Source organism: Oncorhynchus mykiss, chromosome 11 (assembly GCF_013265735.2).
Source record: "Oncorhynchus mykiss isolate Arlee chromosome 11, USDA_OmykA_1.1, whole genome shotgun sequence".
Taxonomy (NCBI): Eukaryota; Metazoa; Chordata; class Actinopteri; order Salmoniformes; family Salmonidae; genus Oncorhynchus; species Oncorhynchus mykiss.
The window spans coordinates 33904736-33923726 of record NC_048575.1 but is presented as its reverse complement, the minus strand read 5'-3'; the positions used below and the strand labels follow the sequence as shown (position 1 = coordinate 33923726).

The 18991-nt window shown below is 41.7% G+C and overlaps 1 protein-coding gene across 3 annotated transcripts in view; it reads right to left on the bottom strand.

Annotated features, from left to right (window-relative positions):
* LOC110535601 (disks large-associated protein 1) overlaps positions 1–15011 on the bottom strand; it is a 246163-nt gene extending 231152 nt beyond the window's left edge. For all 3 annotated transcript variants that reach the window (XM_036935331.1, XM_036935328.1, XM_036935330.1), the window contains exon 1: positions 14863–15011. The gene's annotated coding sequence lies outside the window, so the exon portion shown is untranslated. The remainder of the gene's footprint in view (positions 1–14862) is intronic.
* Between the last annotated feature and the right edge of the window lie 3980 nt (positions 15012–18991).

Below are 18991 nucleotides of genomic sequence, written 5' to 3'. Positions count from 1 at the left end.
CCTCCCCCTTTTTCCTCCAAACATAACGATGGTCATTATGGTCAAACAGTTATATATTTGTTTCATCAGACCAGAGGACATTACTCCAAAAAGTACAATCTTTGTCCCCATGTGCAGTTGCAAACCATAGTCTGGCATTTTTTTATGGAGGTTTTGGAGCAGTGGTTTCTTCCTTGCTGAGCAGCCTTTCAGGTTATTTCGATATAGGATTTGTTTTACTGTGGATATAGATACTTTTGTACCTGTTTCCTCCAGCATCTTCACAAGGTCATTTGCTGTTGTTCTGGGATTGATTTGCACTTTTTGCACCAAAGTATGTTCATCTCTAGGAGACAGAAAGTGTCTCCTTCCTGAGCGGTATGATGGCTGCGTGGTCCCATGGTGTTTATACTTGCATACTATTGTTTGAACAGATGAACGTGGTACCTTCAGGCGTTTGGAAATTGCTCCCAAGGATGATCCAGACTTGTGGAGGTCTACAATTGTTTCTGAGGTCTTGGCTGATTTCTTTAGATTTCCCCATGATGTCAAGCAAAGAGGCACTGAGTTTGAAGGTATGCCTTGAAATACATACACAAGTACACCTCCAATTGACTCAAATTGTGTCAATTAGCGTATCAGAAGCTTCTACAGCATGACATAATTTTCTGGAATTTTCCAAGCTGTTTAAAGGCACAGTCAACTTTGTGTATGTATTCTTCTGACCCACTGGAATTGTGATACAGTGAATTATAAGTGAAATAATCTGTCTGTAAACAATTGGAAAAATGACTTGTGTCATGCACAAAATAGATGTCCTAACCGACTTGCCAAAACTATAGTTTGTTAACAAGAAATTTGTGGAGTGGTTGAAAAACGAGCTTTAATGACTCCAACCTAAGTGTATGTAAACTTCCAACTTCAACTGTATATCGTCAGCCTACAAGTTATTTTTGTTTGCTATAGAAATATAATCACTAAGATTGTGATGATAGCCCGTTTGTTTTACAAGCGTGTTTACAGTTAACATGCATAGGCTAAATGCATTGCACTTCTCGTTGTGGCTGCACTTTGGATATTATTAATTGCATTTCAACAGAAACATTATTATCAATGCACAGTTGTCTTATTATGCATATGGAATAAATACACTTCTTGTTGTTGTCGCATTTTGGATGTATTGTACTGTTATTGCTGAAAGACTTCAGCACCGGACAGTGTCCATACAGTGCATGAGTGCTGTCCACTGCTGAAGTCTTTCACCTTTGCACTTGAAAGATGTTTTTGTCATTGCCTTGTGGTCACTTGTATTAGCCTTATAGCTATTTCTGACCCAATTCAGGAAACTCGTCGTACGTCACAAGTCACAGGAGAGCTGTTTGAAGGTAAACATTTTTTTTAATCAAAATGGGATTTTGGCCAGAAATGCGTTCTCGAACATGTGAACTTTCATGTTCCTTAATAATCAATTTGTATGCCATCTGTAAACATGAATAAAACTGTTAAATTACAAGCCTAGTTGGTTTAGCCACAGAAAAAGTAAGCAACCTTCCCCCTAGCCATGATTGGCTGAGATAATGTGTGGGCTGGACATGCTGAGAGATGAGTTTAGATTGGTCTGCCATATAGCACGCATCTGTCTATCGGAGCTGGTCAGTATGTCTAAGTAATAGTGTCAAACACAGCTTTTTAAAAAATGTATCGTGTTGTAAAACTGCATAAACCTAATGTCAAGTTAAAGTGTACTGTTAGCTAGCTAACGTTAGCTGGCTGGCTCGCTAGCTAATGTTATGTGTGTGCTCTCCACTTTCTGGAGTTTTGAAATCAGTGGAATTCAAGTATGATAGCTAATGAGATGTAGAAAACACCAGTCTGGATTATCTCATCAAACAAAGGGCAACCATGCATGGCATCACACAGAAGATGCATCCAATCATGGTGTATGATAGTCTAGCTAGCTACATTTTCAGATATTACACGTTTCTAATTTTGACAGAAAGTGGTTTCATTTCAAGTGTACTGTTAGCTAGCTAACATTAGCTGGCTTGGTCGCTAGTTAACGTTATGTGTATGATCTTGTTCTTCGTATCTCTGACACATTTGCTTGATTAGTTATAGTCATAGAACCTGGTTGGTTAGGTACATGCAAATTCATGCAGGGTAGTAACGTCATGAGTTGTGATAAAAGTCCATTGTTTAGCTAGCTAGCTAGCTACATGTCTTAACAAAAGACTCCACTCTAATTTTACCAAGTACTTTCATTTCAAGTTAGTGTACTGTTAGATGGCCAGCTAATGTTAGCTGGCTGGCTTGCTAACTAACGTTACGTCACGTGTTGGGATTCATTGTTTACATAGCTAGCTATCTAGCTACATTTCTTAACAAAAGACTATCGTCTTAGTGTGCCAGATCGCAGAATAACTGATGAATGTTTGACCGCTCAACACCCGTTGAATATGTCCTGTGTCAGTAAACGTCGGCAACAAAGCATAATTCAATTGTCGCCAGATGCACAGTTACAGTCACCAATGTTCTGGATAACATGAACATTTTCTAACCAGCTCTGCTGGGGTGAGTAAAATGGCCAGAGTGGGGTGTTCTCTCCTTATCTGTCTGGAAGTAGCTAGCCAATGTTATCCAGTTGGCTTGGGTGCTTGACTGTTGTTGTGAGGTCAGAGCTTTCGGAACAACCCTACTTATTGGCCAGAGTGTCCAGTGTGCACTCTGAAGCGAAACGCTCTGAATTTACGAATGGACAATCTGACAACACAGTTGCAGTCACCAACGCTCTGGATAACACACTGTAACAGCTGGCTCTGTGAGCTGGTCAGTGAGCTGTTCTCTCTCTCTCTTAGATGTCTGGAAGTAGCTGGCAAGTTAGTAGAGTACGCTCGGATCAACCCTTAAAGAGATGGGTGGGGCTAAGGCTTAAGAGGGTGTGAACAATGCTTAATGGGTGTTGACAAAGAAGGGCTCTCCAATAGTAGTACCAAAACATTGAAAGACGGTTTTCTCAAAAGTGAGTTTACAAGTTGATCAACTTTCAAAGCAAAATTACTTTCTCATTGTCAAATGCAGTGTGTGATATACCCTTTTGTAGCTCTGGGTCTCTAGTTTTGTCCAATGTAAAAAACAGAAATTCAAATGTTGCGACATAAGACCGAATTCAGGTGGTGAGTCACATTTTGTTGAATATTCTTTGGCCAAATTAAATTAAAATCTACATTTATATTGAATGTGTCCTGTGCCATATCTGCTTTTATTGAAAAAACGATAACTTCCTTTTAACTCTGAAGTCATGAAAATCAACTGTTTTCTTAGCAACCCCACGTATTTGTCAAGCCCCCCCTTAGCACCAGGAGAGAAAAAATCCTGGCATTGTGCCTGCTATAGCCTGAGTGGCAAGGGCAGCATGCGTTAAGTGGAAGAACTGAACCCAGAGGAAGGAAATATTATTTTGACAATGAGGAGAGAAAACATGAAACAAAATTAAAGGATGGATAAAATCTAGAGCAGGATGTCAGATAAAATCTCAAAAGATAAGCACATAGAAAGAGGGAAACAAAATCAAGCAAAAATTAACAAACAGTCACATGCATATACAGTAGTTATTCAGGGCTTTCACAGTGTCTGTTATAAAGAAACGGTGAGCACTCACGTAGAGGAAGAAGTGAGTGACACAGCAGCCGTATTGTCACTCACATGGTTGCACACAGTTTGAGTTCATTTGGCCCAGAACAAGTAGCATATTTAATAATATTTTCAATTATTTCCGTTCACCCCAGCTCGCCTCTCTACGCGGCTAGCAGAACACAGGCCTTCCTAACAGTCTCTTATCTGGAGATTCCCATCTCCCTCACTAGCTTTAAGATCCAGCTGTCAGAGCAGCTCACAGATCACTGCACCTGTTCATAGCCCATCTGTATACAGCCCATCTATCTACCTCATCCCCATACTGTATTTATTTATTTTGCTCCTTTTGCACCACAGAAACTCAACTTGCACATCCATTTTTGCACATCTACCATTCCAGTGTTTAATTGCCATATTGTAATTACTTCGCCACCATGGCCTATTTATTGCCTTAACTCCCTTATTTGACCTTATTTGCACTCACTGTATATAGACTTTGTTTTCTTTTTTTCTACTGTATTATTGACTGTATGTTTTGTTCATTCCATGTGTAACTCTGTGTTGTTGTGTGTCGAACTGCTATGCTTTAGCTTGGCCAGGTCGCAGTTGCAAATGAGAACTTGTTCTCAACTAGCTTACCTGGTTAAATAAAGGTTAATTTTTTTTTTTTGAATTATAAAATCTCTGAGAGCAGCAAACCAATTCCCCCAACCATCTGTGGAATCCTCCTGCTCTGCCTGCCTGTAAGTCACTCAATTAGGGTTAAGTGCCTTGCCCGAGAGCACATCGACACATTTTTCACCTAGTCGTCCTGGGGATTCGATCCAGCGACTTTTTGGTTACTGGCCCAACACTCTTAAGCACTAGGCACAAGCTACTTCCCCCGTTAAGGAACATTTGTCTGTTCATTTATCACTCACTGCATGTTGTTGTCTGCTGTGGCATCATGAGATGTAGCATGTAGCAAATACCCACTCTCCTCACCTCTCGTCTTGCCTGGCTTATCAGTTAATGACGCACTGGGTTGGAAACGTCCTCTCTATGGTCTTCTACATGCTTCCCAATAGCTTCCATTCATCCTGCTGTAAATTGCATTGTGTGTGTAGGCCTATGGGCTGTTTTGCTGCAATGGGCGCTATTACCATCACAACTACTGGTGGTGTTAAAGGACAAAACAGAACTGTCACAGAAGGTCATCTGGGGGTCAATGCTGTTCTGTTTCTTCATCCTCCATGTTTTGCAGTGTCATCATGACAGAGCACTCCATAACAGGTCTAGGATCAGGCCTGTGAGAAGCAATCAAAGGGGCAGCATTACACAGAGCAGAGAATCTCCCTTTGGGATCGAAATCAGGAAAGGAAGCTAGAGTAGAATCAGAATCCATCTGTCTCTGGCCAGCTACACTTCTGTACTAAACACTGATGAAGAATATGAAGATGGTTGTGTGCATCCAAGTCCCTATCTTGATTAGAAAGGGGTTTGTGGTTGATGTCTGTGGGTGGACACTGCACACTGTTATGTCTCCAATGCAACACATTGAATAAATATCAATATTTCGATAGCTAAGCTCCCTGCATTCATCCGAGTTGAATCTAATTTCATGTCTGAAGACACCCTGGGTGTGTTTAGGTTAAGAGTGTGTAGTTAAATTCACCAGCCGTTCTATGGTCAACTGGTAATCTGAGTGTCTTCTGTGCTGCCAAAATATCCGATGCAAAAGGATTGCAGAGAACGCTTTGGAGGGGAGATAAGGATTTTGAATATTTAAAACATATTTATTTCATCTTCCACAGCTGCTGCCCAATCACGCTCTTTCGTTTCTCTTTGGTCTCGCTGTTTTCACTCCATAATAATGTATTGAGTAATAATGTGTTGCGCACTTTCTTTAAAGGGTTTTGTGCTCGTCTCCGAAGCCAGCGATGACGTAAAATAGAAATGGTTGCTGATTTGTGTAACTGTATGTGGGTAATATTCGTGCTCAGCACTCAGTGATAACATAACAACCTTTACTGTAAAGTTTATACTGTAAAATGTATACTACTTGGTCAGACCCTGAGGGGTCTATATCTCCCATTATAAAATGACATACTATTAAAGAAGAACGATGTGTCCGGAGGGAATGGCTGTAACCTTTACTCGTGACATGTCACTCCTGGCCTCTATGATGAGGTCAAAGGTCAAGCCATCTTGGAAAGAAGGCTTCTCTACTGTACACGCCCCCTTCACTTTCTAGTCAATAGTGATATAAATAAGATATGCCGTTTTGCAGACATCTCAGAAAACTTACGGTGGTGCGTGCATACATTTAAATATGGGTGTTCCTAGCGGGAATCAAACCCACAACCCTGGCATTGATAGTGCCATGCTGTGCCAACTTAGCCACATTGGACCTCCACAGAGTCTGGATTGTTTTGGTGGCACTGCAACACTTTACTTCTAAGTAGATCCGCGCTGTGTTCTTTTTTTCTTGTGACACAGCATTTGATTAATCATGTATGTTTGGTGGGGGCCTGTGCGTCTTGTTGCTTCTGAGTGTTGCGTTGTAAAGGGACTTGACACCCTTTGTTTTAGTGTATTCACTCTCTTTCTTTTTTTCTTTCTTTCTTTCTCTCTCTTTAGCTGCTAAGTCTTTACATTTTGCTGGAGGGGGCACTTCAAGGCTCCCGTAGTCTTCCTGTTATCTAAACCCCACAGCCAATTCTGGTGCACTTAACCCGTTGGATTGGCGGACTGTGTGCGTGGCAATGAATGTAGATTGCCCGAGGGACCTCTTCACTGAATTTCTCCTGGACCCCGTTGTGAACACCTTCATAACACTGAGCAATACAGGCAGTGTGATCAATGTTACATTTACTAAGGGTCTCTTTGATCGTAGCGAAAAGCGACTCGGCATCTAATCCGTCAGTTGGAGTGAAACTAAGAAATTCCCCCACAACTACAGCATTTTTTTTTTACGTAGCGCACCACCACAGACACTTGTTCCGTTTTACTGAAGTCCTTACTCTCAGCTACCATCAATGCAAATAGTTCAGCGTCTTGTGTTTCACCACTTATCTGATCCCTGATCATATTTGCCATAATGTCTAGTATTTCATTCTGTATATCGTGATGCGTGTACTTAGCATTTCTAGGACAATCTGAGATTTCCTGTGCAACTGTTTTGTCGAATTTGCCTATGACCTGTAAACGTTCAAAGAGGTTTCCCTGGTTGACAGCCATGTCATTTTCCATGTCTCCGCTGTGTGAAAATCCCTGGTATGCAGCGTAACGCAATGACTCCACGACTGCTCTCATATACTCAGTTCTCTCGGACTATTTTCAAATGGTCCACTCGTTCCACGCTGTCATTGCATATTTATGTTCCACACTTGCATGCACAGTCCTTTGAAAGAGCCATTTGTAATTCTCATACCATCTACGATTGAAGTAGCGATCCTTCTGGCTGGATAATGTCGAAGAAGAGGGTGCCTTGGTTCCTCAACAGGTGACTGTCTTAAATCAGAGGGAGCGGTGGCTTTTCTAACGGTGCAGCTAACGATGGCTGTGGAGCAGCGATCAGCGACGTACTGCTCTGGTGCTCCCTCACATCGTGGCTCGCGAGTTTCTCTCTCCGACTCATCTTTCTTATCTCCCGCTTCTTCTTTGGCCCCCTCGGAGACAGGGTCTGGGTCTGGATTTTCATTTTCTACCAGCACTCTTCCCTTGATCAGAAACCGGTCCATCGCAACGGGGTGAGATGGGCGACTAGCTAGCTAGAAGTTAGCTCACATAACATAGCCTAACGTGCACACACACACCAGACACCTCCACAAATACACACACACACACATCATAGGATACACGTGCGACACGAGCACTAAGCCAAGGATCGGATTGGGAATAGAATGGCTGGTTATTAACTTCTACATATTTCTTTATTTAAAAATAAAAGAATACTAAAATGCTTGAGGGGGCTTAACTGGGGCTACGCAGATTTGTGACATGGCTAAAGCACCCCCTAGCCCCATAGAGCACCGTGCCTGGGCTATAGAGAGGGGGGTTGAGCCCTTAGGACCCTCGGCCACTGAAAATGTTTTTCCCCATACACTCCGATAGTCTTATTCGATCTTCATCTCTGGTCGTTGGGGGCAGGATTAGTGCAACAAAACTCTGTACGCTGACAAAGAGGCCAAACTGACTGGCTGGATAAAGCAGAATGGGAACAATTGGTTCATATATGTACAGCATATTTATATTTGTTGTACTAATGACTTCATGTTGATATGAAGTAAGCTACTTGTACACTACATGACCAAAAGTATGTGGACACCTGCTAGTCGAACATCTCTTTCCAAACTCATGGACATTAATATGGAGTTGGTCCCCCCTTTGCTGCTATAACATTTTCTACTCTCCTGGGAAGGCTTTCCTCTAGATGTTAGAAAATTGCTGCTGGGTCTTGCTTCCATTTAAAGTGGGGCAAAAAAGTATTTAGACAGCCACCAATTGTGCAAGTTCTCCCACTTAAAAGATGAGAGAGGCCTGTCATTTTCATCATAGGTACACTTCAACTATGACAGACAAAATGAGGAAAAGAAATCCAGAAAATCACATTGTAGGATTTTTAATGAATTTATTTGCAAATTGTGGTGGAAAATAAGTATTTGGTCAATAACAAAAGTTTATCTCAATACTTTGTTATATACCCTTTGTTGGCAATGACAGAGGTCAAACGTTTTCTGTAAGTCTTCACAAAGTTTTCATACACTGTTGCTGGTCCATTGGCCCATTCCTCCATGCAGATCTCCTGTAGAGCAGTGATCATTTGGGGCTGTTGCTGGGCAACAGACTTTCAACTCCCTCCAAAGATTTTCCATGGGGTTGAGATCTGGAGACTGACTAGGCCACTCCAGGACCTTGAAATGCTTCTTATGAAGCCACTCATTTGTTGCCCGGGCGGTGTGTTTGGGATCATTGTCATGCTGAAAGACCCAGCCACGTTTAATCTTCAATGCCCTTGCTGATGGAAGGAGGTTTTCACTCAAAATCTCACGATACATGGCCCCATTCATTATTTCCTTTACACGGATCAGTCGGCCTGGTCCCTTTGCAGAAAAACAGCCCCAAAGCATGATGTTTCCACCCCCATGCTTCACAGTAGGTATGGTGTTCTTTGGATGCAACTCAGCATTCTTTGTCCTCCAAACACGACGAGTTGAGTTTTTACCAAAAATTTATATTTTGGTTTCATCTGACATTCTCCCAATCTTCTTTTGGATCATCCAAATGCTCCCTAGCAAAACTTCAGACGGGCCTGGACATGTACTGGCTTAAGCAGGGGACACGTCTGGCACTGCGGGATTTGAGTCCCTGGCGGCGTAGTGTGTTACTGATGGTAGGCTTTGTTACTTTGGTCCCAGCTCTCTGCAGGTCATTCACTAGGTCCCCCCGTGTGGTTCTGGGATTTTTGCTCATCGTTGTTGTGATAATTTTGACCCCACGGGGTGAGATCTTGCATGGAGCCCCAGATTGAGGGAGATTATCAGTGGTCTTGTATGTCTTCCATTTCCTAATAATTGCTCCCACAGTTGATTTCTTCAAACCAAGCTGCTTACCTATTGCAGATTCAGTCTTCCCAGCCTGGTGCAGGTCTACAATTTTGTTTCTGGTGTCCTTTGACAGCTCTTTGGTCTTGGCCATAGTGGAGTTTGGAGTGTGAGTGTTTCAGGTTGTGGACAGGTCTTTTATACTGATAACAAGTTCAAACAGGTGCCATTAATACAGGTAACGAGTGGAGGACAGAGCAGCCTCTTAAAGAAGAAGTTACAGGTCTGTGAGAGCCAGAAATCTTGCTTGTTTGTAGGTGACCAAATACTCATAATTTGCAAATAAATTCATTAAAAATCCTACAATGTGATTTTCTGGATTTTTTTTCTCATTTTGTCTGTCATAGTTGAAGTGTACCTATGATGAAAATTACAGGCCTCATCTTTTTAAGTGGGAGAACTTGCACAATTGGTGGCTGACTAAATACTTTTTTGCCCCACTGTAGCCACAATACCATAAGTGAGGTCAGGCACTGATGTTAGGCGATTAGGCCTGGCTTCCAGTCGGCGTTCCAATTCATCCCAAAGGTGTTCGATGGGGTTGAGGTCAGGGCTCTGCGCAGGCCAGGTAAGTTCTTCCACACCGATCTCAACAAACCATTTCTGTATAGACCTCTCTTTGTGCACGGGGCAATATCATACTGAAACAGGAAAGGGCCTTCCCCAAAGTTTTGCCACAAAGTTTGAAGCAGAGAATTGTCTAGAATGTCATTGTATGCTGTAAGATTTCCCTTCAATGTAACTAAGGGGCCTAGCAAGAACCATGAAAAACAGCCCCAGACCTTTATTCCTCCTTCATCATACTTTACAGTTAGCATTATGCATTGGGGCAGGCAGCGTTCTCCTGGCATCCGCCAAACCCAGATTCATCCGTCGGACTGCCAGATGGTGAAGAATGAAACAGCACTCCAGAGAACGCATTTCCACTGCTCAGGAGTCCAATGGTAGCAAGCTTTACACCACTCCAGCTGACGTTTGCGTTGCACATAGTGATCTTAGGCTTGTGTGCGGCTGCTCGGCTATGGTAACCATTTCATGAAGCTCCCGACGAAGAGTTCTTGTGCTGACGTTGCTTCCAGAGGAAGTTTGGAACTTGGTACTGAGTGTTGCATCCGAGGACAGACAATATTTACGCCCTGAGCCGTTGTTGCTCCGAGACGTTTCCACTTCACAATAAAAGCACTTACAGTTGTCCTGACGTGCCCTGGGGGAGGATCATTGCCTCTCTCTATATCTCTTTATCTCTTTATCCCTCTCTCTCTCTTTATATCTCTCTCTTTATCTCTCTCTCTCTTTATCTCTCTCTCTCTCTTTATCCCTCCCTCACTCCACAGTTTATGACAGGTCATAAAAACCTGGTAGAAACTGCCATGCAGTATTGAGAGAGTCTACCAGAACAAAGAGCTTCTCTTAGTTCAAACTCCTACTTCCCAAAATGGGAGAATTAAACAATATTTCTACTTTTGAGAATGTGTGTTTCATTTGGTGATCTCATGAAGGACAGGAAACACAAATAACTGCATCTCTTAAAGTGTACATTTCCCAGCTGTCAGGTTTACATCTAAATATTGTGAAACGTATGTGATTAAACATGAAACTATTTGTGAAAATATGTAATGTGATGTTATCCTTCTAAAGGAGAGTATGGATTTTCAAATAAAGATGAACTAGTCAGTGAAACATAAGATGTTACAGTTTGTAATGTCCTGATGGTAGGATAATCTTAATAGTAGGTCATCAATTGTATTTTCCAATGATTGCATGTTAGCAAGAAGAATGGAAGGCATTGGGAGTTTACTCGCTCGCCTCCGGATTCTCAGAAGGATCTCCGATCTGCGTCTCCTTTTCCGGCGTCTTTTATTCACGCAAAAGGCGTGGATCTGGGCCTGTTCCAGTGAAAGCAGGATATACTTCTCGTCGGACTCGTTATCTTCTTATGGATCAGTGGGACTCGAAAACTTCCGGTGAAATTGCCAAATTCAAATTAAATTACTATAAATATTTAATTTTCATAAAATCACAAGTGCAATACATCAAAATAAAGCTTAACTTGTTGTTAATCCAGCCACCATGTCAGATTTCAAAAAGGCTTTACGGTGAAAGCAAACAATGCGATTATCTGAGGACAGCGCTCAGCACACAAAACATTACAAACAGTTAGCAGCCAAGTAGATTAGTCACGAAAGTCAGAAATAGCAATAAAATTAACCTCTTACCTTTGATGATCTTTGTATGGTTGCACTCACAAGTTTCCCAGTTACACAATAAATGTTTGTTTTGTTCGATAAAGTCCCTTTTTATATCCAAAAACTTCCATTTTGTTGGCGCGTTTTGTTCAGTATTCCAATGGGTTAAATGCGGTCACAAGAGGCAGACGAAAATTCCAAATAGTATCCGTAAAGTGCGTAGAAACATGTCAAACAATGTTTATAATCAATCCTCAGGTTGTTTTTAGCCTAAATAATCGATAATATTTCAACCAGACAATAGCGTCGTCAATATAAAGGAAAAACAACGAAAGGCGCGCTCTCGGGGTTGCGCACAAAACAGTTTGGGGACTTTCCACTGGCCTCTCATTGAAACTGCTCATTCTCCCTCATTTTTCAGAATAAAGGCCTGAAACAGTGTCTAAAGACAGTTCACATCTAGTGGAAGCCATAGGGAACAGAATCTGGGTCCTATCCCTTTAAATGGTGGATAGGCTTTCAATGGAAAAACACCCATTTCAAAATAATAGCACTTCCTGGATGGATTTTCCTCAGGTTTTTGCCTGCCATTTCGGTTCTGTTATACTCACATACATTATTTTAACAGTTTTGGAAACTTTAGAGTGTTTTCTATGCATATCCTAGCTTCTGGTCCTGAGTAGCAGGCAGTTTACTTTGGGCACGCTTTTCATCCAACATTCTGAAACCTGCCCCCTATCCCAATTAAAGGAAAACGTTTCTTCCAGTCTGCAGTGAGTAATCGCTTTTCTGATGTCCAGAATATTATTTTTTTTTGTCATAGGGGACGGTAGCAGCAACATTATGTACACAATAAGTAAAAAAATAAGTTACAGCAAACGCCCCCCAAAAATTACAAAGTTGCACAATAGGTTGGGAGAATGTAAAATGTCAGTCATGATCTTCGGCGCCATCTTCACAATCTTGTGAATCCTTGTGGACTGTTTATCAATTACTTTATCAATGCGGTCTATCTAATATCAGTTCGTCCTTGCATGGCCCCTACAATTCATTATTACAATGTCTATTTGATCGCCACTTGCTCAGTGGTGGAAAAAGTTCTCAATTGTCACACTTGAGTAAAAGTAAAGATACATTGAATGTCCAATGCAACAGCTTTTATCTCAATATCAAATCATTTCTGTGACAATTAAGTACATTACTGTGATTGTTTTCAATTAAAATGATCAAAAGTCAAATCAAAAAAGCTTCTTAGTAAAGTGCAATTTGTCAAGCAAGAATTTGGAACTTTGGAACTCTCTTTCTTATTGGTCTATTAACTAATTTACTGCCTGGTGATGTCTCCGGGCAGGCCAAAACTCCATCCCACCACAACAGGCTGACATTTCAGCCGGTCTTTTCAAACAGTTGTTACACTAAAAGGGAATTATCATAATTTTCACAAGTTTACATTATTATTCCAACCTCAGTGTGGAAAAAATATATATAAACGCAAAAAGTGTTGGTCCCATATTTCATGAGCTGAAATAAAATAGTAGTATGAGCTGAGTAGTATAAAGCCCTTTTGTGGGGAAAAACTCATTCTGATTGGCTGGGCCTGGCTCCCAAATGGGTGGGCCTATGCTATGCCCTCCCAGGCCCACCCATGGCTGCGCCCCTGCCAAGTAATTTGAAATCCATAGATTAGGGTCTAATGATTTACTGATTTCCTTATATGAACTGTAACTCAGCAAAATCTTCGAAATTGTTGCGTTTATAGTTTTGTTCAGTGTATACATGAAATGAAAAAAGATATTTAGACTGCACTCCGCCATTAATAGAAAAGGACTCAAGTGAAAGTAATTTGTTATCATAACTTTAAAAATGTCGTTGATGTGACATATATAGTTTTGAGTCAGTGCCAGATAAACATTTGAAGTAATAATGACTTTCCACTGACCCTCGAGTTCAGTTTACTAGAAGTATTTGAGTTTTAAAAAATGCCAGGGGTTTAGAAGAGAAAGTATTCAAAAATATAAATAGTACAGATACTGTAACGACTTCAGTAGTACCTCAAAATATTTTTACTTAAGTTACTTTACACATTTACATTTTAGTCATTTAGCAGACACTTATCCAGAACGACTTACTGTACAGTTGCATTACAGTGCATTCATCATTCATCTTGTGATAGCGAGGTGGGACAACAACAGGTCACATTCATAGTAAATACACTTTTCCTCAATAAAGTAGCTGTCAGCAACGAGGGGGGTCAAGTGCAAGTGTTGGTTCAGGAAAGTTTTTTTACACCACTGTATTTGCTCAATGATGGGAAAAACAAAATAGCTCATCGACAATACAGGGTCTACATTGGAATACTCTGAAGCCATGTGTATCCCACAGGTTTTCCCATCCAAGCACGTTGAATGCATAGGCTGCCTCGTAACGCTACCCATAACGCTGCGCTCGGCTCACTCATACATCTCATACATTACATCGTGGGGCGTCAGTGACGCTACGGACAGACTCTACTATTACTTGATAGGCAAGTAATTTCACTCAATAGACCAAACAAGCAGACTTAACAAGCAATTCAACGAAATGGTAAACTTGACAGTTACTTGAAAAGGGTTGATGCACTTATAGGTGTGAACAGATGGACTCGACGTCAACAAATCGGTCATATCATGGGTTATAACTGCAAAAAGCAAACCCTCATGTAATGCGTTATTTGCTTAACCCCTTAGTTTTAATATTTGTAACAGCTAAAATGTATCTTGCATGTGTATCAGACATAGAAAATGGCCCACAAATGTGTTTAATTAACATGCAACATAAAGTAATGTAGCCGAGCCTTATAAATCAGAGAAGCCAGCAGTCAATAGTAACAGTCCATTCATACACACACCCGAGTGTACAAAACATTAGGAACAACTGCTCTTTCCATGAGACTGACCAGGTGAATCCAGGTTAAAGCTATGATCCCATCTGTTAAATCCACTTCAATTGGAGTCGATGAAGGGGAGGAGACCGGTTAAATAATGATTTTAAGCCTTGACACATGGATTGTGTATGTGTGCCATTCAGAGGGTGAATGGGCAAAACAAAATATGATAGTAGCTGCCAGGCGCACCGGCTTGTGTGTGTCAAGAACAGAAACGCTACTGGGTTTTCCACGCGCAACAGTTTCCCGTGTGTACCAAGAATGGTCCACCACCCAAAGGACATCCAGCCAAATTGACACAACTGTGGGAAGCATTGGAGTCAGCATGGGCCAGCATCACTGTCGAACGCTTTCGACACCTCGGAGTCCATGCCCCGACTAAATTAAGGCTGTTTCGAGGGCAAAAGAGGTGCAACTCAATATTAAGAAGGTGTTCCTAATGTTTTGTACACTCAGTGTATATTGTAGACAATTAGGAATATAGCCCACAACTATATAAATATCTCAGAGTTAAACAAACCAAACTCAGATTGATTAATTTGCGCATTTAACGTACCTCATGGTGTGTTGGTAGAAAACAGCAAGCACTCCCTGGTATAATCCTATACAATTCACCGTCTTTGAATAATAGCTTTCTCTTCTGCCAATGAAAACTCGACAGGAGGTCCACTGGTTGTCAAGTCCCAGTCTATACTGGCTGCTTGTACCTGACCGTCTGTGAGCTGCTGCGGCATCACAGATCGCATGGAACTGCGCTTGGGCTGAGCACGGCATTGTGGAAAACCCGGAATGGGTTAGGCACCTTGGGACCAGACCATCTGCCTACTACTGTATGTAGCCACTTGGTTTGCACCCCCACTCTAAGTACTGATCAAATAAAACCGGTTTCCCAGGTGTAGAAATGTAGGACTTTGATCACAAATAGTGACGATGTGGCTTGGCAGTTCATTAGCCTAATTCATGTTCCCACTTAATGCATAAATGTATGCCTAAACTATGCTTTATTAGGATTACCCCCAGTATTTACAACATTATTATCAAAGCCATATGCCAGCATCAATCACTTGCTACTGTGTTTGGTTGATTTCATGTTAGGCCACCAACTGTGCACAACCTGGTCGAATCAACGTTTATTTCAACATAATTTGTGGAAAAGTGGAAAATACATTGGATTTGAAGAAAGTAATCATCTGTTGTTTTGAGGGTAAAAAATACAGCCACATGATTAAGTCATCATGGTAACCAATTTTCAACAGAGACAAAGCTTGTATGAGATATGTTGAATTTGTACCTTTGAAACAATATCCACTGTCAAAACAAAAAAAACAATAGGCTGGGCAACACCTCCTACTGGAGAGTTGATCTATCTACAGCTATTCATCTGGCCTCACGTCCAGCCTTGCGTAACTTTGATATTTGTCACTAGCCAGGTTTCCATCTAACTGGCGACAGATTTTCAAAACAATATGCACATTTTCCCACCCAAAATGGGATTCCATCAAATTGACATGATCAGTTATATACGTAGCGAATGTGCCCACTCTGGTATTTGCCAGTACACTCTAGCCAACAGCTCGCAGATACATATAGCCTACATGATGACATTATTATGGACAAAATAGTGAGATTATGTGTATATGTCAAACGGCAGCCAAGCATCGATGATCATGTGACCAGAATAAGACCCTCGATATTTATTGGAATGGAGCATCAAGCTCATCACCTTGCACTTTCACCACCCTGTAAAGTTCATCTGACCTAATAACAATAATAAACTGCATGCTTTCCCAACGAGTCGTAGTGGGAGGACCACACAGCATATCATCACTTAACTCCAAAATGTACTTCGATTTGATGATTATATCAATATTTGCACATAAAAGCGTTTCCACCGACATTTCCACCGACGCATCATTGTTTTTAATAACACAAAATAATCCCACCTCTTCTGGTGTATTTTGTTTTGTCGACATTTGGAAAGTTTACCGACACATTTTCTGTTTCCATCAGGCCTGTAATTAATGTGTTTTATTTCCAACATGTACATTACCCGCCTAAAAATGTTGGATGAGAAACCTGGTTACTGACTACTACCAATGTGCTGCGGTGAGAATGGGTGAGAGATCTCTTAAAGGGATAGTTCATATTGGGATAGTTTAAAGGGATAGTTCATAAAAATACATATTGGTTTCCTTACCCTGTAAGCAGTCTATTTTCAGCATTTGTGGCACAAATCCCATTGAAGTCATGGGACCGATATTAGATTGTCCAAATCATCAAAAGGTATCTACAATTGATTGGGAAGCTCCACAATGCTACTTATAGATTATTTAAAAATGAAATGTGAAAAATGCTTCAATCTAGCCCATGACTTCAATGGGATTTGTGCCACAAATGCTAAAATATTAGCATGGGGAAACAGTGACAGAGAGACGAAACCAAAGCATGGATTGTCCATAGACTGCGTACTTGGTATCCCTGTATTAACTACATCAATTCACTGTTGCTTTCAAAGTCATTCCAAAGGGTTTAATAACAGGGTTCAACTAAAAATTACATTGACATTTTAATCATTTAGCAGACAATCTTAAGTTAAAGGTCCTGAACAGTCATTCTGAAAGTACTTTTTCTCTCGTGGCTAACTACCAGGAAGTTTGAAAAGACAGGCTGAGTGGGCGCGGAGCTTATATTCATGAGCTCGCCTTGACTGACAGCTCTTTGATACACACGTGTCAGGCAACTTGGATGCTGTGAGCCGTGTTACAATCAAATAATCTCAAGCAAATTTGGTGATACACAAAGCAACTCAAACAACATCGATTTTGTGTCAATGGCATCCAAAATATTTTTTTTTATACATCTCGCGTTTGGCATGTCTCTTGTGACTCGGGTTCACAGCAGCAGTGACGGATGGGTTGGTCTGAGTTTTGAATGACCCTTCACCCCCTTTTGTTCCATGCTGGCTGAAGACCTAGCTAGCCAGTAACTAGCTAACACCAGACTAGATGAAATGGGAAACCTACGTATCTTTGCCATAGACAAATAGGGACATTTTTAATGATATTTTCTGACACTCTGAAGTTACATTTTGGCACCAGTAGAGTAGCTATCTAGCTATGTGAACCACGCCCCTCTGCAAACACGCCTTTGATGTTGGTTAGAAGGCAATACTTATTTAAACGAGGTAAGAGTATCATGTTACAATTGGTGTATTAAAATGAGAGTTAAGGGGTGGTCACATTGTCCCTTTAATAATGAATCGTAGTGTTTGACATGGGGGAGGGGACCAGTAACTGTAAGATCAAATTTGATCAATTTAGAAGCAACAGTCCTTTTTCATGCTTTGGTCATGATATTTGGATCTGGTTTCCTTCAAATATCATCAAATTTAATAAAAAACATGATTTTGACGATTCATGACGTACGTTATAGCTAGATGGGACAACCATATATCAGCCATAGTAAGTACATTTTTCCTCAATAAAGTAGCTATCAGCAAATTCAGAGCTAGTAAGCTTAATTTTCATTGAAAGTAAGTCTAAGAAGCATTAGTTCTGTTCTATCGGCACTATTTCTAGGCTCCACATTCTTCAGTTTAGTTTTTGTATCATTTTGTCATGTACTGTCATGTTGTCTTGTCTCTGTCCTTTCCCTTCACCCTGTCTCCCTCTGCTGGTCGTGTTAGGTTACCTTTTCTCCCCCGCTTTCCCCCAGCTGTCCCTTGTCTCCTCTAACTACCCATTCACCCCGTTCCCCACCTGTTCCCTTTTTCCCTCTGATTAGGCCCCTATATCTCTCTCTGTTTCTGCTCCTGTCCTTGTCGGATTCTTGTTTGTTTGTGTCATTCATGCCTGAACCAGACTGCCGTCATGTTTGCTGTAACCTTGTCCTGTCCTGTCGGAATCTGCCGGTCCATCTGAGCCTACCTATGTTTGGTAATTAAAGAAGCTCTGTTTAAGTTGATTCGCTTTTGGGTCCTCATTCACGCATCGTAACAGAAGAATCCGACCAAGAATGGACCCAGCGACTTCGGATCCTCTCCACTCAGCCGTCGAGATCCAGGGAGCGATGCTAGGCAGACACAAGCAGGAATTGTCTGCTGCTCGACATGCCGTTGAGACCCTGGCCACCCAAGTCTCCAACCTCACAGAACAGGTTCACCATCTCCGCCTCGATCCACCGGCCACTTCCAGGGCTTTCGAATCTCCGGAGCCCAGAATCAATAACCCGCCGTGTTACTCTGGGGAGCCCACTGAATGCCGCTCGTTCCTCACCCAGTGTGATATTGTGTTTTCTCTCCAGCCCAACACTTACTCCAGGAGCACTGCTCGTGTCGCCTACGTCATATCTCTCCTTATTGGACGGGCTCGTGAGTGGGGCACGGCAATCTGGGAGGCAAGGGCTGAGTGTACTAACCAGTATCAAGACTTTAAGGAGGAGATGATACGGGTTTTTGATCGATCTGTTTTTGGGGAGGAGGCTTCCAGGGCCCTGTCTTCCCTATGTCAAGGCAATCGATCCATAACAGACTACTCTATTGAGTTTCGCACTCTTGCTGTCTCCAGTGGCTGGAACGAGCCGGCCTTGCTCGCTCGTCTTCTGGAGGGTTTCCGCGCAGAGGTAAAGGATGAGATTCTCTCCCGGGAGGTTCCTTCCAGCGTGGATTCCTTGATTGAACTCGCTAT